Source organism: Dermochelys coriacea, chromosome 1 (genome assembly GCF_009764565.3).
Source record: "Dermochelys coriacea isolate rDerCor1 chromosome 1, rDerCor1.pri.v4, whole genome shotgun sequence".
NCBI lineage: Eukaryota > Metazoa > Chordata > Testudines > Dermochelyidae > Dermochelys > Dermochelys coriacea.
In genome coordinates, this window is record NC_050068.2 from 174773076 (window position 1) to 174793961 (window position 20886).

Below are 20886 nucleotides of genomic sequence, written 5' to 3' on the forward strand. Positions count from 1 at the left end.
TCAGTACAGTTGCTCCTCCCCTTGCAGGTGTTGAGATTTTTATTTACATATTTTATGTAGTCCCCATTACTGTGACATTTGGACTCTGTATCAGCAATTCAAACAAATATAAAATAATCTGTCGATAATAACCAGTCAGCCAGTGAGCTGCTGTTCTGCCATGATGGTTCACAGGAGGCCCATGTAAGCATATAAACCTTGCAGTGTACATCCAAAAGCTCACAGACATGGGCTCTGGCACCAGGTCCCTCAAATTTGTATGTCTTGCTGCTTTTCTAACAGCTTTTTTTAATGCATTTTCAATGAATATGGTTGAATTTTCTTATAGGGTAAGAATCAGTTTGGACACTTCCTTTAGAACATTATGAAACTGTGGTTCTATTAAAATCAATGGGAAAACTCTCATTGACTTCAGTGGAAGCAGGATTTCACCCTACATCCAGAGGAGCTTACCCACAGATCTACATCTAACTTGCCATCTTCCACTTAATTAGAAAAACATCCACTTCTACTATTAGCAACACCATGAAAAGATATGGCACTAGGTAGTTGTGATGGATTTTTTTATACTATCTAAACTGGATTTCAGTTATTTAAATGAGAGTTCTCTATCGGAAAGGTTTCAAGGAAGATGTGATCTAGTATTTATTATTCTGGATCTGGAATCTCTTTGCTTTTTCCCTATCCAAACTGATTGTTGTATTTTGGTAGTGTTTTCCTTGCCTCACCTTTAATTTTAATATTAAAAAGAAAAGACACTTCTTAACTAACCATTAATTTATCACTCATGAAAGGTCTCAGACCATTTTGAATTTTGGGAGCATGGATCTACGCCCACTTTGAACTAAAGGCCCACCCCTTCAATCCAGTGAAGGGTCTTGTAGACCAGAAAACAACTGATTCTGTTGGACAACGAATGATAAACCAGGAACTGAAGTGGCAATCAAATATTTCAAATGAGGGGACCAGATAGGGACACCCAGCATAGAACCACATACAGCGTTTACTGCTCCTTGAGTCCAAGAAGTCAGTGGATGCTGCCCAAATGAACTCTGCCCAGATACATATAACCTGGAAATGGGTGTAGGCCCCATGCTTGAAGAGCCCCTCCCCATTCACCTTCCTTCTCCTGGATGGAGGTATGGCTGTCTTGACCAAATTCAGGAAGAAGCTCAGACCTCACAACAGGGAGGGGCCACAGACAAGGAGTGACTAAAGAAAAAGATGCAACCAGAACCTCAGCAAGTGCTTTGTCACTCGTAACTAGACCAGGTTTAAAATGGTGACCTAGAAAGGAAAACCACAATATCCCCTAACCTCTCCCCTAGTTTAAGATATTCAGAAAAATTTTCTCTGCTACCAACATCACTGAGTAATCACACTTAAACAGACTCACAGAATAAGCTGTATTGTGAACAGGAAAGGCAATTTGCAGGGGAAATATTCATTTCCCAAATAAAGCTATTTTTGCTCCCAAAAATGGCACAATTGTTACCTGGGATGAACTGATGGCTTTGCCCAGGATGGAATTTCACTGCAAAAAGTGAGATTCATTTGAAGTAATGCACATTTTCATACACATTAAATAATGATCACCCAATTCTAATTTATTTTAAAATATAAGCAGCAATATGCACAGCAGGTCACAAACTGGCTACTTTGTTTTTGCAGACTGTACAAAATTACTCAAGATAGTTAAGACCAAAGCTGACTGTGTTGAGTTACAAAGGGATCTCCACTAAACTGGGTGACTAGGCAACAAAATGGCAGATGAAATTCAATACTGATAAGTGCAAAGTAATACATATGTGGGGGGGGGGAATAATCTCAACTAAACATATAGAATGATGAGGTCTAACTTAGCTGTTACACTCAAGAAAAAGATCTTGAAGTCATTGTGGACAGTTCTCTGAAAACATCGGTTCAATGTGCCATGGCAGTCAAAAAAAGCTAACAATGTAGGAACCGTTAGGAAAGGGATAGATAAGACTTAAAATATCACACTGCCACTATATAAATCCATGGCACTCCCACACTCTGAATACTTCCTACTGTTCTGGTTGCCCCATCTCAAAAAGATATATATTAGGGTTGGGAAAGGTGCAGAGAAGTGCAACCAAAATTATTAGGTGTATCAACCAGCCTCCATACTGGGACTGTTCAGCTTAGAAAAGAGACTAGTAAGTGGGGATATGGTAGAGGTCTACAAAATCATGAATGGTGTGAAGACAGTGAATAAGGAAATGTTATTTACTCTTTCCTATAACACAAGAACCAGGATTCACCCAAAGAAATGAATAGGCAACAGGTTTAAAACCAGCATAAGTACTGCTTCATGCAATGCACGGTCAACCTGTGGAATTTGTTGCCAGTGGATGTTATGAATGCCAAAAGTATAACAACTGGGTTCAGAAAAGAAGTAATAAATTCAGTGGGCTGACCCAGTATGGCCATTCATATTTTTGTTTCTTAACCAAACTTGGGCTCAAGCTGCTAAATACATATCTAGATTTCAAACACTTCAAAGTATGGAGATGTTTGGAGCCAGGGTTTGGGCCAATCTTTTAATTATTTGTTTTAAAAATAAGCAGTGTCCATTAGGTTTTTGTATGTGCCAAGTCTGACTCATATTTGTTGGAGTTATCCAAGTGCAAAAATGCATATGCAAAATTTGGAAGCTTTATAAACTATTTCTTCACTTTGGATGACTCTGAAACAGATTATCAGGTCTCTTCACACTTTCCCAAAAATGAATCTCTGGGCTGAAACCTAGCATGAGTAATTTCAGCACAAAACATAACATGGTGGGAATTGTATAAACCACTCCAGCATCATCGCTACTGGTACTTGACAATGACATATTTCACACACAAACAGCAATGTTAAATGTCTTAGAGTCTCCCCCCTCCAAAAAAAGAGGCTGAAGGATAAAATCCCATTTAAACCTCAATGGCCGGGTCCACAGTGGTGCTGAGTTTGCACAGCTCCCATTAACTTCATTGAGAAAGTGACATCAATGGGAGCACTGCTCAAGATCAGGCTCTTTCTTAACCGATCATGTTGTCCACCAATGTTTTCCAGGAACTGCAAACAACAGGTGATTGTACATATCACATGCCAAATTTAGACTTCATGTAAGCATTGACTTCAGTGGAGTTGCACCTACTTATACCCAGATGGCGTTTGGACCCATATGTACCACAATACCAATATACAAAATGGATCCAGGAATACCTTTTGTTTCAGAATTTGCAGTGCTATCAACATTGATGCTGCTCAAAAGATAACTTGTCCCCATAGCTAACTGGCATTTCCATTTTCAAATAATTTGTCACATGATTGTAAATTATTGTCATGTGTTTATACCGGTGATGTGCTTAGTGCTATCTAACTCATAAATTTCAACAGCCCTTGCCTCAAGAAACTACAAGACAGACCCAGGTGAGACAAGATTCATTGAGAGAGCCAGAGGAATACGTTAACTTAAACCCTAAAAGCTATTGAAATAATAACTCAAGTCCCTCTGAAAGACTCTCATTCCATGAGGCCCATGTCAGTGGGAAAATATATATTCTACATTACTTCTGTGACCTACCAGAGAGATCTGCTGGCACCTCTTACATGGAGCCATGAGCATGGGTGTGCTACTAGCACAGTTTACAGAGTCCTCCGTTTTATGGCAGAAGAAAGGTCCTGGTGAATGCTTATCTGCAGTAGACCTGATTACAGCCCCTCTTCCAAAACACATTCCTGAAGTATTGACTGCACTTTCCACTGGACTTTTTGGTTTCTGTTTTGTGCACATCCATCTATGCCCCCACAAAGTCCAGAGAACCTCCTCACCATCCACCTCCTGGCACTGACCAAAATGGCCAGTCTAGGAAAAGTTGGTGGGGAAGGCTGGCAGTGACTGTGAGTCTTTTTTGGACTCAGTCAAACATGCATCCAGGCAGGATTCCTTTGGGTGACCTCCACTGACTCCCTTGACATCTTGGGGGGCAGTGAGCATTGTTTCTGGTTATTTGCTCCATGTCCCCTTTTGCATCCCTCATTTTAACTCTTTAATCTCACTCCCATTCCCCTCTTGTCATTTTTCTTTTTTTTTTTTTTTTTTTTTTTTTTGATTTTGTTTCCCCAAATTTAGCTGACTTTTGTGTGGTTTTTTTTGTCGTGCATTCCCTCTACTGATGGAGGAGCTGATGCTCTTTTTGTGGATGGAGCTTCTGAAGGCTCCAACGATCAAGGAAGCTGCTGCTTTCCATTCTCCCCTAGCAGGTAAGCAGGATGTCGGAAGGGAGAGGAGGCATGTGGGCAGGCATTTGGTTCTGTTCCCTCCCCTGCCCCTGATTTTCTCCCACAATGTCAGGTCATGCAATGGAGATGACACGGAGGGGGAATAATCTGCCCTTGGTAAGAGTCAGTAGCACACTACCACTTCCTGGGGCAATGGGAGAGCAGGGAAGGAAGAATGGTTTCTATATACCACTCCTTACATAGGACATTATGCACTGTAACTGCAAACTCAAGCCCTAAGCATTAAAAGGAAAACAGGACTGTGAGCATAGCAGCATGGATTTATAAAGAATCAATCATATGAGGAAAACTTGATTGGTTTCTTTGATAGAATTACAAATTAGTAGATGAAGAGAAAGTGATAGATGTTATTTTTAGCTCTTATGAAAGAATCTAAGATTGTGTCCCATGAAATCTTACTCTCAGAATTAATTCAAATTGGCTTAGATAGGCACACAGTCACATGAGTCAAAAACTGGTTGAAGGATTGTAAATGAAAGATACTGATAAACAGGAATGTATTGTACTCAATATAGGGTGGAGGAAGTTTTGTTTTTTTAATGTGGCACTCCAGGATCAGTGCTAGAACAGTTCTTATTTAAAACTTAGAAAACCACACGTTAATGAACTTCACAGACCATACTAAATTAAGGGTTGTGAACATCAACAAAGAGAGAGGAGTAATACATTGGGATCAAGGAACTGATCTGGGAAAGCATTCATCCTATTCAGGAAAGCACTTAAGCTCATGCCTAAATCCCATTAGTTTAACTTTAAGCACATGTGTAAATCCCATTGCCTAATAGGTAGGGTGACCATACATCCCGTTTTGGCCAGGACGATCCCTTTTCTAAGCCCTGACCCAGCCATCCCAACTTTTTTGGCAAAACTGGGCATTTGTCCCATTTGCAGTTGGCAAGAGCAAATGGAACAAATGCCCCAGTTTTGCCAAAAAACTGGGTACAATACCTAGCGGGGATGAAGGAATGTGTGGGTGGTATGGGGGATGATGCCAGCCCTGAGTGGGGCGAGGGAAGGCTTGGGCTTGTGGCTCAAGCCGGCCCTGTGTGGGCCTGGGGGGTGAGCAGCTCAGGCCAGTCCTGCGTGGGCTGGGCAGAGTAGGGGAGTCAGTGGCACAGGCCAAGAAATGTGAGTGGTACAGGTCGGCCCCAAGCAGGGTGGGGGAGCAGCTTGGGCCAGTCCCACATGGCAAGAAGGGGCTTGGGGCCAATCCCACACTGCGGGGGAGAGGCCTCGGGCTAGCTCCAGATGATGTCCCATTTTCCCTTTTGGGAAATATTTTCACCCATCTCTCATTCTTGTGGATCTCCTGCTTCCTTCTGCTTTGTTTTTGTTTTTGTTTTGTTTGGTGGGGGGAGCAAGCAGGTGCTAAAACCATGTCGTTTTAAAGCAAGAAAATGAGGTGTAGTACTAGGAATGCTTTCCCTTCTTCCCTACAAAATCTGGATACAGCTGCATGACATTACAGTATCATGGGACTAGAGAAGGACTGCCAGCTGGAGGGGTACAAAACAGGTGAGCAGCTCCTCTGTGTGACATGCTCCCCTGGCTAAATGGCATTTTTTTCTTGTGGAAAATATATTGGAAGTTTAATGTTGCTTCTTGGAACAAGGAGAATGTGAAGCCACAGGGAGTCAGCCAATGGGAGGATGGATAAAGAGCACTCGAAACTAAAGGAGGCTGATAGGGCACAGTTGTTCTTAGATGCCTTTTTTAATTATGAGCTCCCAGTGGTAGGAACAATCTCTTTATTCATGTCTTGTACAGGGCCTAACACAAAGCTAGTGCTTAAACATAACAACCCTTGGGCACCAATGCTCCAGGGCCCTATAGAAAGGCCGTAGTGGAGAACAGCTGACATTTTCAATAGCTTTGGATGACATGAATGTTTTGGGTTTGTTGTTCCCAGAGGCTAGTGTGTGGGGGTGGTGCATGGGTTTCATTGATCCTATCGTTTGAACTTAATCCAAGTAACAAGGCGAGTTGGGTCAAGATGGAGAATAGCATGCTGGAACCCACAGATGTTGCTGGCTGAATTGAAAGACGAGCAGTCACAGGTCACTTTATAGAGCTCTAGAGGCAGCAGTTGGCCAGCTCTCTGCTGGATAAACTTGATCTAGTAAACTGTGTTTATATGCAAATTTTGGGATAAAACCATAAGAAATAAAGCAAAGTATTTGTCTTTTTGTTTAACATATACATGCCAGGTCTAATGGTCAGTAGAGACCACTAATAAGAGTCAGAAATTTCCTTAGCATTTTCCATGGCCCCATTTTCTACCATGGACCACATGCAGATGTGAGATTAACAGAGTAATTGGTTGGATGGTATGACGGGGTTAACTCAGCCTGCACTGGACGGGGAAGGGTTAACTCCTCACTGTGGGTGGAAGAAGCCACTCCCGCATGTCCCTACAGGGCATGCTCCAGTTGTAGCATCAATATAAGAGGGAGCAGCCCAACTCAGGCTGACTGTTGGAGAGGAAGGATGCTTCTTGCTGGCTCATACCCGAGAGCTGTTGGAACCCCGGACCATGAAAGCCAGAGGTGCCGAGACCCAAACAGATGTCCACTACCTGTGGATGCCCCAGGGAGGTTTGAGCTACAGGGAGTTGCACTGGCTGAGGACCCCGAAGATGCACAGACCACCACCACAAGTATCATGGTAGGCAGTAGCCCGGGGTGGGACTAGCTATTGTCCTGATGCTAGTGCGCATGTTGCAGACTGATCCCTGCTGCCTCTATGGCAGACACCTGAGCCACTGACAGGGCCCTGGGCTGGGAACCGGTGGAATAGGGAGGGCCTGGATCCCTGCCCTACTCTGGCCACCACCCACACCCCCAAACTGGCTGCTAAGCTATACAGCCTGGAGGGTAAGTCTATTGTCTCTGCCCACTAGGCCTCCCTATGAACCTAGAGTATCTCTAGTGAATCTGACTAATAGGTCACACTGCCCCATGAACCAGGGTAACTCTCTATGGACTCTGGCTGATAGGCCTCATGGCCCTGTGAACCTGGAGTATCTTTAATGACTCTGGCCACTAGGCCTTGCTAACCTGCAAACCCAGGGTATCTCTATTGACTTTTGCATCCAGGCCTTATTGCCCTTCAAACCCGGAGTATCTCTATTGAATCTGGCCACTAGGCCCCTCTACCGTGTGGAGAAGGGCTACCCCATTGATGTGGGTAATGAGACTCTATCATTCTGCGGATCAGGGTGATTATATAGACTCCGGCCATTGGGCTTTACAGCCCTGCGGATCAGGACAACTCTATTGACTTTAGCTCTTAGGTCTCACTGCCTAGAGACCAGAGGCAGCTCAAAGGATTGGGTGAACTCGTCCCGCACTGGACGGTGTCTCCCCACTGCATCATAGATGTGTATATGCACTTGGAACTCCAGATGAGATAATGGATGTTAGTTTGAACCATTAAATACATCAGCTTCATCTTATCTCCCAGCCACTTAAGGGATATTAGTGTAATTAAATTTAACATTTCAGCTTAATACTCAAGGTGGTGAGGGGTTTTTTTTGTTTGTTCAGTTTTGGTTGTATTCTTTTGTATTTTTCATCTTTCTGTGACATTCTGAATGCTTTGGGTTGCTGATAGTCCCCACACTTCTAAGGAATATTTTGGGTTTTTTTTATTCATTCCAAGAGTTCATTGATTAAGTAGAATCTGTTCATGGACTGCGGTATGGTTTCTCTGCAGAAAAAAGATACTATATGCACATACAATGATCGCCATTAAAATCCTTACAACTGGTGTTGCAATTAATTCTTTTCACTGCAGCATTCTTTCATCTAGCTATGATGTAGGTACCCTGCTAACATTCTGAACTGGATCTCACCACTAAAGCCTGTGTGGTTTAGAAGCTGTGGCCTCACCTATTCCTTCCTTTTGCCATGGGGATGATGAGCAGCCTTTCGTGTCTGGGGAGGGTAAGACTGCTTTGCCACCAGTCTATGGGCAGGTATCAAAATGGAACTGTGTACTATCCTCCATTTGTGAATCTGGGCCAAGCTAGCCATAATCTAGCCGTAAGATTTTAAAGGCAGCCACTCATTAGTACAGGAGACTCGTATGTCAGCTAATCTTATAAATCAGTATTGATTATACGAAGTAGAAAACGGCCCAGAGCCAAACATGTGTTTACATTGGCTGTGGGGAGGAGAGGGAAAATTAATTTCCATAAAAGCCTGAGAATCTAAAACACATCTCAGACTTCTCAGATTCATTTCAACAACTTAGATGCTACAGTTGTCTTAGCCTATGTGCAACGTGCCTCAGATGGCACATAACTAGGATTCATCACCGAATTTTGTCTGCTGGTTGGATCGTTAGCTTTCCTGACTTGGGCCAGTTACTGATGGGGAGTGCAACGTGAACGCTGATCCATGCCCCCCAATACTACAATGATGGGAACTGTAGGAAACTGACAAATTGTTCAGAGGCTCCACATAAAGGTGGGGGGGGTTGTTCCATTTCCTGTGTGTTTATCACATTTTGCTCATTACAATGCTCTTATTCCTATAACAAACCATCGGCACTATAAACACAAAGCTCATAATGAGTGTGTCTACACTTGGGTTTTAGTTGTTTTAACATGTTATAATTATCACATTACAAATTGTAGAGGCTAGTGCGGACAGAACAATGACCCTTGCCACACCATTCATCCCACTGCCACTTTCTGATGCCCGCCCACCCGAATTTCCAATTCTAGAGTTCTGTACTGCTGGCAGTACTAGAAGCCTCAGCTCTTACACTTGGGGAGAGCTAACTAGCATTAGGGCTGCTTCCTGAGTGTTCTATACTTCCACAGCACCTCTTCCCCTAGTTCATCTGTACTTGGCAACCCTAATTTGACCCATGCACCTCATTCTGATCTTAGTCACACAGGTATATAGTAAATAAAGTGAGTCCTCTGAAGTCAGTAGAGTTGCACCAATTTTGCACTGTTATGTGGTAATTTAGATTAGATTCAGGCCCCATATTCCCAAATTAAATAATACAAATGCTCTGTTTGGAGTGCGGTAGCACTTGGAGGCCCCCATAGGGTTCAGAGTCTCTTTATGCAAGCACTATTCAAATTCAGAATAAAAGATGGTCCCTGTCATAAAGGGCTTACAAGGTAAATGCAAGTGGATGGATTAAATTGTATCTTTCTAATAACTAAAACAATGCAATTAGGGGAATAAACAAGAAATAATTTAAGGTAAGACTAATTCTGACCCAATAACATCCTCCCTATCTAGCAATTCTTAATATAACATTACATTGTAAAGAAAGCATTCATATGCTGACACCAAGTTATATGAAGAGACATTGCTCTATAAAATGCAAAAAGTTGGGCTGCCTGAAACACTTCTTTATAAAGGAGTAATAATGTGTAGTTTAGGAGAAGTAATGTAAAATATACCTGCAGCCCATTAAGCTCCCTTGTGTTAAGAAGCTCTGAAGTGCTGATAGAGTCCTGATATCAGCAAATCTGCCATTTTATTGCAGTTATTCATGGCCCAGAGCAATTCAACAGAAAATTAATTAGCATCACTCCACCATAAATCTCAACGTAATAGCTAAAATGCCAATTTTGTAATCACTTTTCATTAAAGCCAAAAATACTAATTAAAATTGATTTTTGCTTGTCCTTTGGTAAACTGCTGCCAGTTTAGGTTCCCAGCGGTAATACCGGATGAAGCAGACCTTTACTTAAGTGGATTTTATATATTGTCTCATCCCCTTTATAAAGCTAACAATGTGTGAAAGGATAAGGTCTTTGCGAAGCAGCAACTGACAGGTTCCATGCAAAAAAAAAATCACTAGGGAATGTAACTTCATTAAAACCGTAATCCTTGTTCCCAATCTGGCCTGTCTAGCAATGCCTTTCTCTCAGGCAGCTGGCTATTAATGTACTTCAAACAATAAGTTATGGAGGATTCTTTAAATGAATGGTTTTAGTCATTTAGTGATAACAAATAAAGATATGCCAAACATGCCTAGTTCAGTGCAATCATCCCACAATGCACTGGGCCAAATGCTTCTCTCTATTACACTAGTGCAGCCCGACTCAGTTCAGTGGGAGACAATTTGTCCCAGTAGGCTTTAGAAGGGATGTGGGAAAGTCAAACCTAATTTTGAACTGGTAATTTCTTCATTATTCTTCACTTGCAGCAACAGAATCATCCTCTAAGCAATATGAGTAAAATGACATAATGGCATCGTAGTGATGCCTGATCTCATTTGCATAAAGCCTTGTCCTTTGAAGCTGATGTTTCTGAGATTTGCTTATAAACAAGTTGTCCCAGTAGAGCTGGGCATAACTATTAGAGGTATTGGTTTAGCAAGATCGCCTCAATCCCAAATTTACTTAACAATTTTAAAACAAATTGGTTTTATGGTTATGGTTAAGATATGGTTAAGATCCAGGTCCTATTTTCTCCAGCCACCAAAATGTAGTGTTAGGATTCAGATGAATGATTCTGGTTTTATCCTTACCCTTTTAACACATTTTGCATGTATGTTAGATATTTGAAACTATTCTGCCACACATAGCCAGGTATTCCTGTCCAAGAACATTGATGTAGAATATAGTTCATTGCCCTGAGCATTCCAATTCAAATTAAGATGGTTTAAATAAAGGAGTGCTGGAACCAACCCCCCTTCCAGCAGTTTGGGTTTTGGTGTTGAACAGCAACTACAAGACTCTACTTTGGGGTTCCGGTTCACAATAGGCCCAATCTCACTGGCAGAGGGAGTGGATCTTCTTAACATCTTTCAAACAGTCCAAAGGGAGGAAGAAAAAGGGGTCTGCTGGGTTCCTCACAGGCAATGAGCCCTCTTCCCCACAGACCCACCACATAATTTCCTTATCTTAAATGTCTCCAGGAAGGGTGGTGTCTTGTGCCATCTTCACCTACCAGACTCTTTGCAGGCCAGCTGTGGCAGACTCTTTCCCTTACAGTGGGTTTTTCTGAGGGGATTGCTGCTTGTATAGGTTGTAGCTCCCCAATCAAGAATTGGTTTAGGGAGTTGATAAGTGTCTGGAACTGCTCCTCTTTGATACTATGGGGGCCGGAATAGTACGAGAAATGTCATTCGGCAACAACCTAGAAACCCTTTGATGGCTGCTAGGGAAATCCCAGGGTTTCCTTAGTTACTGCTCAGGACCCAGAACAGAAGCTGAAAGAATCCATAATTTCTCTCACAACCACCTATAATGTTTTTGGAAAAAGTCAATGCTTAAGAGCCCATTGAGACAATGCTGTAGCAGTCATAGACTGCTCTTTCAGATGTGGAGTAAGAGGGTGGGGAGACAGACTCTTTTCCCTCCAAAGCCTAATTGGATTGATGGGCAGTGGCTCATACCAGGTCGCCTTACTGGCACTTCTAAGGATTATTTAGTCCCCACTATGCCAACAACTAGCTGTTGTTTAACTAATATAATTGAATTGGGGCTTAGTCTGAAAAACCATTTTCCAAGGTGTCTCAAATTGGGCACCCAAAATAAGTGGATTTTTTTTACCTAATTTCTCTGTTCTTTGGCTCTTCGTCTGTAAAATGGGGATAATATCATTACCTCACCTGTTGTGAAAATAAATTAATGTTTGGAGCACTCAGATGCTGTGATTCTGTCTTCAGAGCAGGTGTGAATAATGTACAGTAAATAAGGCATGGGGCTACATATTCAGTGAGAACAAAACTATCTTGAACAGCTGCTCATTAACTGAGCACTGTCCATCCTATGCAGTGACTGAAGCAGAGGTTCAGTGGAAAAATATGTGAGGATGTATTTTTAAAGACTCTAATGCATACATAATAGCAGACAAATTAAGGTTGCTCAGGTAATCCATTGCAACCGTCAGGAAATAATTCCAGTGGCTAATTGCACTCTATTAAAAATTGCATCGTATTTTCAGTCTGAATCTGTCTAGCTTCAATTTCCAGCCATTAGATCATGTTGTACATTTGTGTGATAGAAAGAAAAGCCCTTTATTATCAAATTTTTTTCCCCCTGAAGGTACTTATAATATAAACTGTGATCAAGTCATTCCTTACCCTTCTCTTTGATAAGATAAATAGATTGAGTTCCTTGAGACTGTCACTATAAGGTATGTTTTCCAAGCCTTTAATCGTTCTTGTGACTTTTTTATCTAAACCCTCTCTAAATTTTCACATCCAACATTCATGAAGTATGAACACCAAAAAGGGACACAGTATTGCAGTAGTGGTCACCTCACTGCCAACACAAAGGTAATATAATCTCCCTACTTCTACTCGATAGTCCTCTTTTTATACATCCAAGGATCCCATTCGTTCTCTTGACCACAGCATCACATTGGGAGCTTATGTTCAGCTGATTATACACTGTGACCTCCAAATCTTTTTCAGAGTGACTGCTTCCCAGGATAGAATCCCCCCATCCCATAAGTATGGCCTATCGTAGACACCTGACCTTACATCTAGCCATATTGAAACATGTATTATTTGCTTGTACCCTGCTCACCAAGCGATCCTGATTGCTCTGTGCTTTTCAATATTTAGCACTTACCCAATCCTGATCATCTGCAAACTTTATCAATGATGGTTTTGTTTTCTTCCATGTCATTGATTAAAAATAGTAAACAGCAAGGTACCAAGAACTGAGCCCTGTAGGATCCCACTACAAACATATCCATTTGATCATGATTTTTTATTTACAATTACATTTTAAGACTTCTTAGTTTTAAATCCATTTAATGTGTTATGTTGATTTTGTATCATTCCAGTTTCTCAAATGTCTTACTGAAGTCTTAGTATATTATTATAACATGCTTGTATATACCAACCAAACTTGTAATCTCATTTTTAAAAAAAAATCAAGTTACTTTGACAAGATTATTTTCCATGAACCCATGTTGATAGACATTCATTTTATTACATTCCTTTAATTCTTTATTGAGTTCAATATCAGTCATTTCATTATTCTGCCCAGGATCAACTTCAGGCTGTCAGGCCTATAATTTACCTGAATTATCACATTTACATTTTTAAAATTTTGGCACAACATTAGCTTTCTTCTAGTCCTCTAGAACTTTTTCAGTTTTCCAAGACTTATTAGAAATCAGCATTAATGGTTCAGCAAGCTCCTCAACCAGCTCTCTCAAACTTTTGGAGGAAAGTTAGCTGAACCTGCTGACTTTAAAATGTCTAAGTTTAGTAGTTGCTGTTTAATTTCCTCCTTAGTTACTGTTTGAATGGACAGTACTTGATCATTATCATATGATATGACTACATCATCAGTCTTTTTCCCAGTTATAGAATAGAAATAGTTATTGAATACTTCTGCCTTCTCTTCATTTATTATTGACAGTTCTACCATTTTCATCTAGCAATGGAACAATAACATTGTTGGGTTACCTTTTGTTCCTAATATACTTTGTTAAAAACTCTTTATTCTACTTAACTTTCCTGGCCATAGACTTCCCTGTGCATCCTTTTGCTTCCCTTATCAATTTTCTATAATTTCTAGCTTCCAATTTATATTCATTGTTATCAACTTCCCTTTTTTAATATATACAAATTATTTATTGCTGTTTTAACTTCCCTTCTAAATCAGGTTGGTGTTTTGTTTTATTTTGTTGTTTAACAATTTTAGCCTTCTTTCTCAATTATGGGTTGTAGCTTTTTGTGTATCTAGTAAAATGTTCTTTAACAGTTCCCAACTATCATTCACATTTTTCTGGGATTTTTTTTTATTGCCTGCTGATTTGGTTAGCAATTATTTTCAACTTTGTGAAACTGGCCCATTTAAAACACCAGGTAGATATATTACTGGTTTGGACTTCATTCTGTTTGTACATGAATATAATCAAATCATGACAACTTGCATATAAACCACCATTAATTTTTAGATCTGTGATCAGTTCTGCTTTATCTGTTAAGACAAGGTCTAATATGGAATTTCCCTGTGTTGGATGCAACACTTCTTGAGTTAGAAAATTGTCATTTATAATATTTATAAATTCCAAGGACCGTTTAGTACTAGCAGATGAGACATCCAGCATATGTCACTTAAAATGAAGTCCTCCATGATCAGGCTGATTTTTTTTTACCCCTACCCATTATATAGGGAGCTGGTCATCCTGTGCTCTAGTATGATTTGATGATCTGAAGCAGACAACAACTAGTACCATATCTTGTACTTTATGGATCAATGTCCTAATAGATAAACATTCAAGATCACTGCTTTCCAAGCTGTCAGTAACTCAAACAGTTACTGCCATTTTTGACAGAGTGCCACTCCCCCTCCCCTTTTGCCCATTTGCCCATTCCTAAATAGGTGTTATCCATTGATTTTTAACATTCCAATCATCTGAAGCTTCCCCGCGTATTTCAGTAATACTAACTAGGTCAAAGTTATTCTCTTAAATTAGCAATTCCAATTCCTCTTGCTCTGAGAATTGATGTGTAGACAATTAAAACATTTATTCTCCTTGCATCCATTGCTGACATCTTGATTTTGTGCTAACTGAATGTTCATTTGTTCTCTTTTCACCCTTCCCTTTTATTGTAAGCTTAATAACTGACTACTCTATCCAGCATAGCTGCAAGGAGATTAGTCCATTTTCTATGGGGTGAGGGGGCTGTACAGTTTGGAAGGCCTCCATATCAGTAGAAGGGGAACCAATGTTCCACAAACCCCAAAGCCTCTACCTTATACCACTTACATAGCCAGCAGTTCACTTCCAGAATCTTCAGCCTTCTGTCTTCCTTTGCTCACAGGACCAGAAGGAATCACTGATTCCTCTCCTTCAGCACCTTTCTAAGTTCTCTGAAGTTGTCTATAATCTGTGAGGTATTGTATGTCATTAGTGCTGGTGATGATATCCACCATCACCAGTGGAATCTTTCCCCTCTACTTCAGAACTGTTTGCAAGTCCAGGCCCTACCTGTGATGGGGTAGTCTGCCTTTAAGGACAGTAGTCCCTAGTAGTCAATCCACCCCATCACCTGGATTGACCCTTTTGAAAGGCCCAATAAAGATGTACAAGGACCTAAGGAGAGATGGGGATAGAGACAAAGCGGTGGTAGGGAAAGGAATAAATAGTGGTAGAGGGGAAAGTGGCACTCAGGAATAGTTTTTTTTTTTTAAAGGCCTGAAATCAGGAGCCAGGAAGAGTGGTAGGGCTTCCCTCGTCCCAAATCAGGGGATGAACTGAGAGAAAGGGGTCAGCATAAAGGCTGTCTCCTCTCTCACAGCAAGGGCATACATCAGCAGGAAAGGCTGCCTGCTAAACCCTTCAAACTAGGGATTAATTGGAAAAGGTTCACAGCTGAAGGCAAAAGCCTTGCAGCTGGCTTACAGTAAGAGCCCAACTCCGCAGAAGAGAGCTGGATGGGGGACTCCTGCCCTCAGAAGTGACTAGACTGTCTGAAATGCTTAGTCCAGAGAGAGGGCTGTGGGGGAACTCCTGTTTGAAGGAAGGAAATATTGACTATTCTGAGGCAGGGAGGCTCTGGAATAAAAACCCAGCCCCAAGATGAGGGTTGGGAGGGACACTCCTGTTAAAGGAGAGGATTCACGACTGTCCTAAGGCAATGAACAGAGAGATTTCTTGAAATAAAACCCTAGCTCCAGGAAGAAGGCTGATGGGGAACTCCTGTCTGGAGGAGGGAAGTATTTACATGGAACTTAATTCCCAACCCCAGAAAAAGAGGGCTGAGGGGGAATGCCTAGTTAAAGGAGGGGAAAAAAGAGGTCAGATGCCTCAGCTTCGCTTCAGGAAGAGGGCTAAAGAAGAAACTCCTGCTCAGAGGAGGGAAAGACTGTCTCTTAAAGCAAGAGAGAGTGGATTTATTCATCACAGCCCAGTAACTCCAGGAGAGGCTGGGAGCAGTTTTGAGGAGGCACCTTCGTAGCTGGTAAAAAAGTAGTGAGGAATCCCTGGTCCTTGGTGGGGATAGTGGAATCCAGAGACCTGGGGAAAAACTTGCACAAGCTGGCCAAAGATAGGAGCAGCCCAGGGAAAATCATAGAGGGATTAGCTGACTAAATGATCCCTGAGCTGGAACTCTGAGGAAAGTGTGGGTGGGTCTTGGTTCCCCTACCTCACTGCCAGACCAAGATGGAGCATGGACGTTAAGAGTAAAAGAGGCCAAGAATGAAAAGTTCCAGATATATGGGAGACAGGCTTAAAGGCCATTAGATTTTGAATTTACTATTTTGAGACTTTTCTGATTACTCAGTCCATTTTTATGGATAATCTGGCAGCAGGGCTGGGCCACAGAAAATATATACACAGAATTCTTATGTCATGGACTGGTATGTAGGTGGTCAGGTCTAGTGGTTGGAGCCAGGGTGGTTAAAGGAGCACTAAACTTAAAAAAAGAACCTGCAACACCACACTTGAACACATGGAAGCTCTCTGGAACTGAGAGGCTTGGCTACATGTTTTCAATGTCACCCTCTTCAAATATTGTGGTTAGAATTTTCTACAGTGGGCAAAGTACCTTTGCTTCCATTCTTCCATATCTCAGAAACAGCTGAAGCAATATTGCTCAAAAATAAATTGCCTCATGTAAAAACCAAACATGGAAAAACTCAACCTAAAATTTCAGTGTTTCAGAAAGCTATCTACCTGTGAAAGCTGAGATTGTAATGCAAACTGTTTTGTAACATTAACAAGAGTGGACATGATCTTGTCTTTCTATGACTGAAGTCTTTTCCACACTTTCTTATGTGTGAAATGTTCTGGATGAGATGTTATGTACATATTTTTACCAACTCAGATACACTAAATGTCTAATCACTTTTTTCAAAATTAAATATCTAAAATGAATGCCAAAAATGTTGTTCTAAAATCCATTTCTTAAATATAAAAACATATTAAACTTTTGCAAACTGGATGAATATAAATTAAATCTTTATAATCATAATAAGAAATATTTACTGTGCATTAGGCAAGCAGGAAAGACTTCTATTCTAATCCCGTATATTTTCTGCATTTCCAATCTTCATAATGGAGAGAAAAAGGCATATTTTTGTATAATTTTGTATGCCATAAAGTGTGGATATAATCTCATCACCCACCTGTCGTTAATTAGTTTAATGAAAATGGGCTGAAGTTGTGCAGTGATCAGCAACAGAGATTAAATTAATTTAAATTACAAATCCTTGCCCTATTTTTTGATTGGCTTTAGGGTACCCCTACTTTTTGAGTCTGACATAGAGTCCTTGTTATGCTTATTTCAATTTTTTAATAATCTGTTACACTGCATTTTAAGCAGAGTGTTATGGTTGTTTTTAATAAGTGAACAGGATTAATAAATATTGGGTCCAGTGCGGAAATCCCTCTGTGTCAAGAATCCCATATAAAGTTTATTATGATTCTGAAATCTCTCAACCAGTTCTGGCTACATATCTTACCATTCAGCAAGAATGCATCTTTAGTATGGGTACTACTACTTGTAACAGAACAGTTGATTATATTGTCAATAAAGTCACTATCTTGCACTAGCCATATTTTAGCTGTTTTTGTGCAATAATATAAAGTTATAAAGTCATGTGGAGCACTCAATTATTTCTCCTGAATGTTCTCAGAACCTGAAAATTCTATTATATTATAGTTTATTAAGGAATTAATATATCGGAAAAGTAACACATCTATAAACCCTCTATCAACCTTTAATTATTGTAAAATATGACTAAGGCTAGTCAGTTAAAATATGAAAAAATGTAAGACTATATCCTACTTTTCAGCATAATCATCATGCCAAATGCAAAGCTGTCCATATTTGATATTCTTCTCAAGATCTCAAAACGTGTGAATGTGTTTCTTCATCTCCATACCGTGAGCTCCGTTTTTCAACCTTTAGCCACACAAGCAGACCCAGTGAAGTCAAAAGGATTGGTCATGTGAGTATAATGGTTGCAAGAGTTGATGTTATATATCCAGTAAAGCTGAGCACATTTTCAATAAATCGAAAATTTGCTGAAAAATGAATTTTTCTAGGCACTGAAACTATTAGCAAATTTGGGTTGAATTTGGTAAATAGTGTCAGCTGAAAAACACTGCAAAAAATTCAGAAATGTCAAATTAAATGTAGATTCAAACTGACATTTGGAATGTTCAGGTTTTTTCACTCCAGTGAGAAACTGGGGTGGGAGAAATCAATTGTGGTTCAAAACTAAGTGATTTTCTTCCTCTTCCAATTCCTCAGTTCAGCTTCTGAACTGAAAAATCAATTATTTGCTTAGCAATAGAGCTGAGCAAAATTCAGAATTCCTGTCCTGTGAGAAATTGACATTTCAATTTTTGTTTTGATTTCAACATTTGTTCCTAGAATGGAAATTGTGCATTGACTTCAAAAAGTTTAATGCCAGGTCTAAGTTTGATGCCTATCCCATATCCTGAGTGGACAACATATGGGTAAATTAAGGCCAAATTAAAAAAAAAACTACCTTGGGGCCTCATCATAGGGTAAGCAGTCTAGGGGGGAAAATAGCATTTGCTACTCTGTTTGGACTGTACCAATTTCAGACTCTATTGTTTGGGCTACATGAGACCCTAGCCTTGTTTCAACAGTTAATTGTGTGCTTTTACATCACCAATCATATGCCACAACCTAATTTGACAATGTGGTGATCTACTTGACCGCCTGTTTGAAATACCTTGAGAGGGTTGTGGCAGTACTACAGTCCTGAAGGCAGCAGGACTAACAGTCAGCCTGGCCAAGTGACATGTTGGCTGTGATGCTGGCAGATCAGTGTAGGTGTCAGCTGGGCCCTAACAAATTCATAGCTAGAAACCAGACAACCTCACCTATGTTAGTATTGTTCAAAATAGGTGATAAACTTGTAAGGGTGTGTTTAGTGTTTAGACTCTCTCAATGCTTGTAACTTGCTGTATTCATTAATCTTATTTGTAATACTGTCTGCATGCCAGGCAATATGATGATTTGCAAGTTTTGCTTGTAACAATAAAAATGCCTGTTCTGAACTTGTGGACTCGGTTTTCATAGTCTTCCTTGATGGGCGGGGGAACCACTCCTCTAGTCTAAGTGGGCCATTGTGAAGCATCATGATACAAAAAACTAGGCTAATGGCTCTCCTACACACATAAAGGTGCTATGTGCAAGGAAGTTTATCCCATCAACTTGAATTCTGGAAGAAGGAAATAAAGATAGCTGACATGAAAATTCTTCATCTCTTTAGTGTTTGAACTCTCACAGGGATGAAACTAGGAAACACAAGTAGAGATCCCCAGGGTCAACCTGGGTTTAGCCCTAAAAGACATTAAATGGACAGATTACTACATCTCTCACCTTTTGGAACCATAGACTCAACTCATTTGTGTATATATTTTGCCTGCTTTAACATGTAAATAACTTTCATTTCTTTCTCCTAGTTAATAAATCCTTAGTCTTTTATAGGATTGGATACCAGTGTGACTTTGATGTGAGATCTGAAACAGCAGGTGACTTCCCCCCCCACCACTCGGGGGAGAGTGAGACAAGGGTGTATTCTATCCCCAAATCTTTTCAACATGTACACAGAAATTATTGTGAGACAAGCCATAGCATTGATGGACACCTCTTAATTGACCTCAGATATACTGATGACATAACACCCTTTGCTACAACCCTCGATGCAATGCAACAAATGTTGGAGTCTGTCAAAACAGTTAGTGAGGAATATGGATTATCCATTAATGTGGTGAAAATGAAATGCATGCACATTGCATCCTATTTTTGCTAATTGTCAAGCAGACACCACAATTAACTGTCAAGTTGCAGAGGCAGTAGATGAACTCAATGATCTGGTTTCATACATTGCCAACCAAGTAGGCTGTTTGAAAGAAATCAGATAGGAATGGTTCGCTAAGCCATGTCCTCCCTTTCCAAAGTTAGGAAAAACTGTGGCATCTCAAAATGTACAAAGGTGCAACTAGTGAAAAGCTTAATTTTGTCCAGAGTGATTTATGGGTGTGATTCATGAGAAACTAATGTTGCTGACACAAAGAAAACTGAAGCTTTTGAGATGTGGTGATGGGAAAGACTCTTGTGGACAGAAAAGATAAGGAATGTTTATGTTTAGAAATATTGGAGAGAAGCAGACACACTTGTCAGAAATCAGCAGGTACAAACTTGTGTACCCTGGCCACATTAGGCATAGAGATGGAAATAACCTTGAGAAAGTTATCATGGAGGTGGGTTGTTGTATTAGGGGATGATCAGCGAGGAAATGATATTAATCTGCCATACAACATTTGGGAGGTCAGCTGCTGACAGCTCAAAGCTCACAATGGATCTAAAAGGCTTCTGAAAATTCTGCCATAATGTCATCAATATTCAAAACAGGAATAAATGGATTTTACTTACCCTGAGGAATGGGCAAGTCAAACTCCTAGTGAGTAAACTGAAGGCCCTACTAGAACTGGATGGGAAGTGAAGAGGGTAGATGGTATGTGACAAGGAAATGCGGAAATTTGGAAAAACTTAAAGATATCTCTGGGCTGAGTACGTGAAGAGGAAGTGGGCGAGGAAGGCTGTGTCCACTTTCTGCCTGGTTGGGTGAGGCAGAGAAAA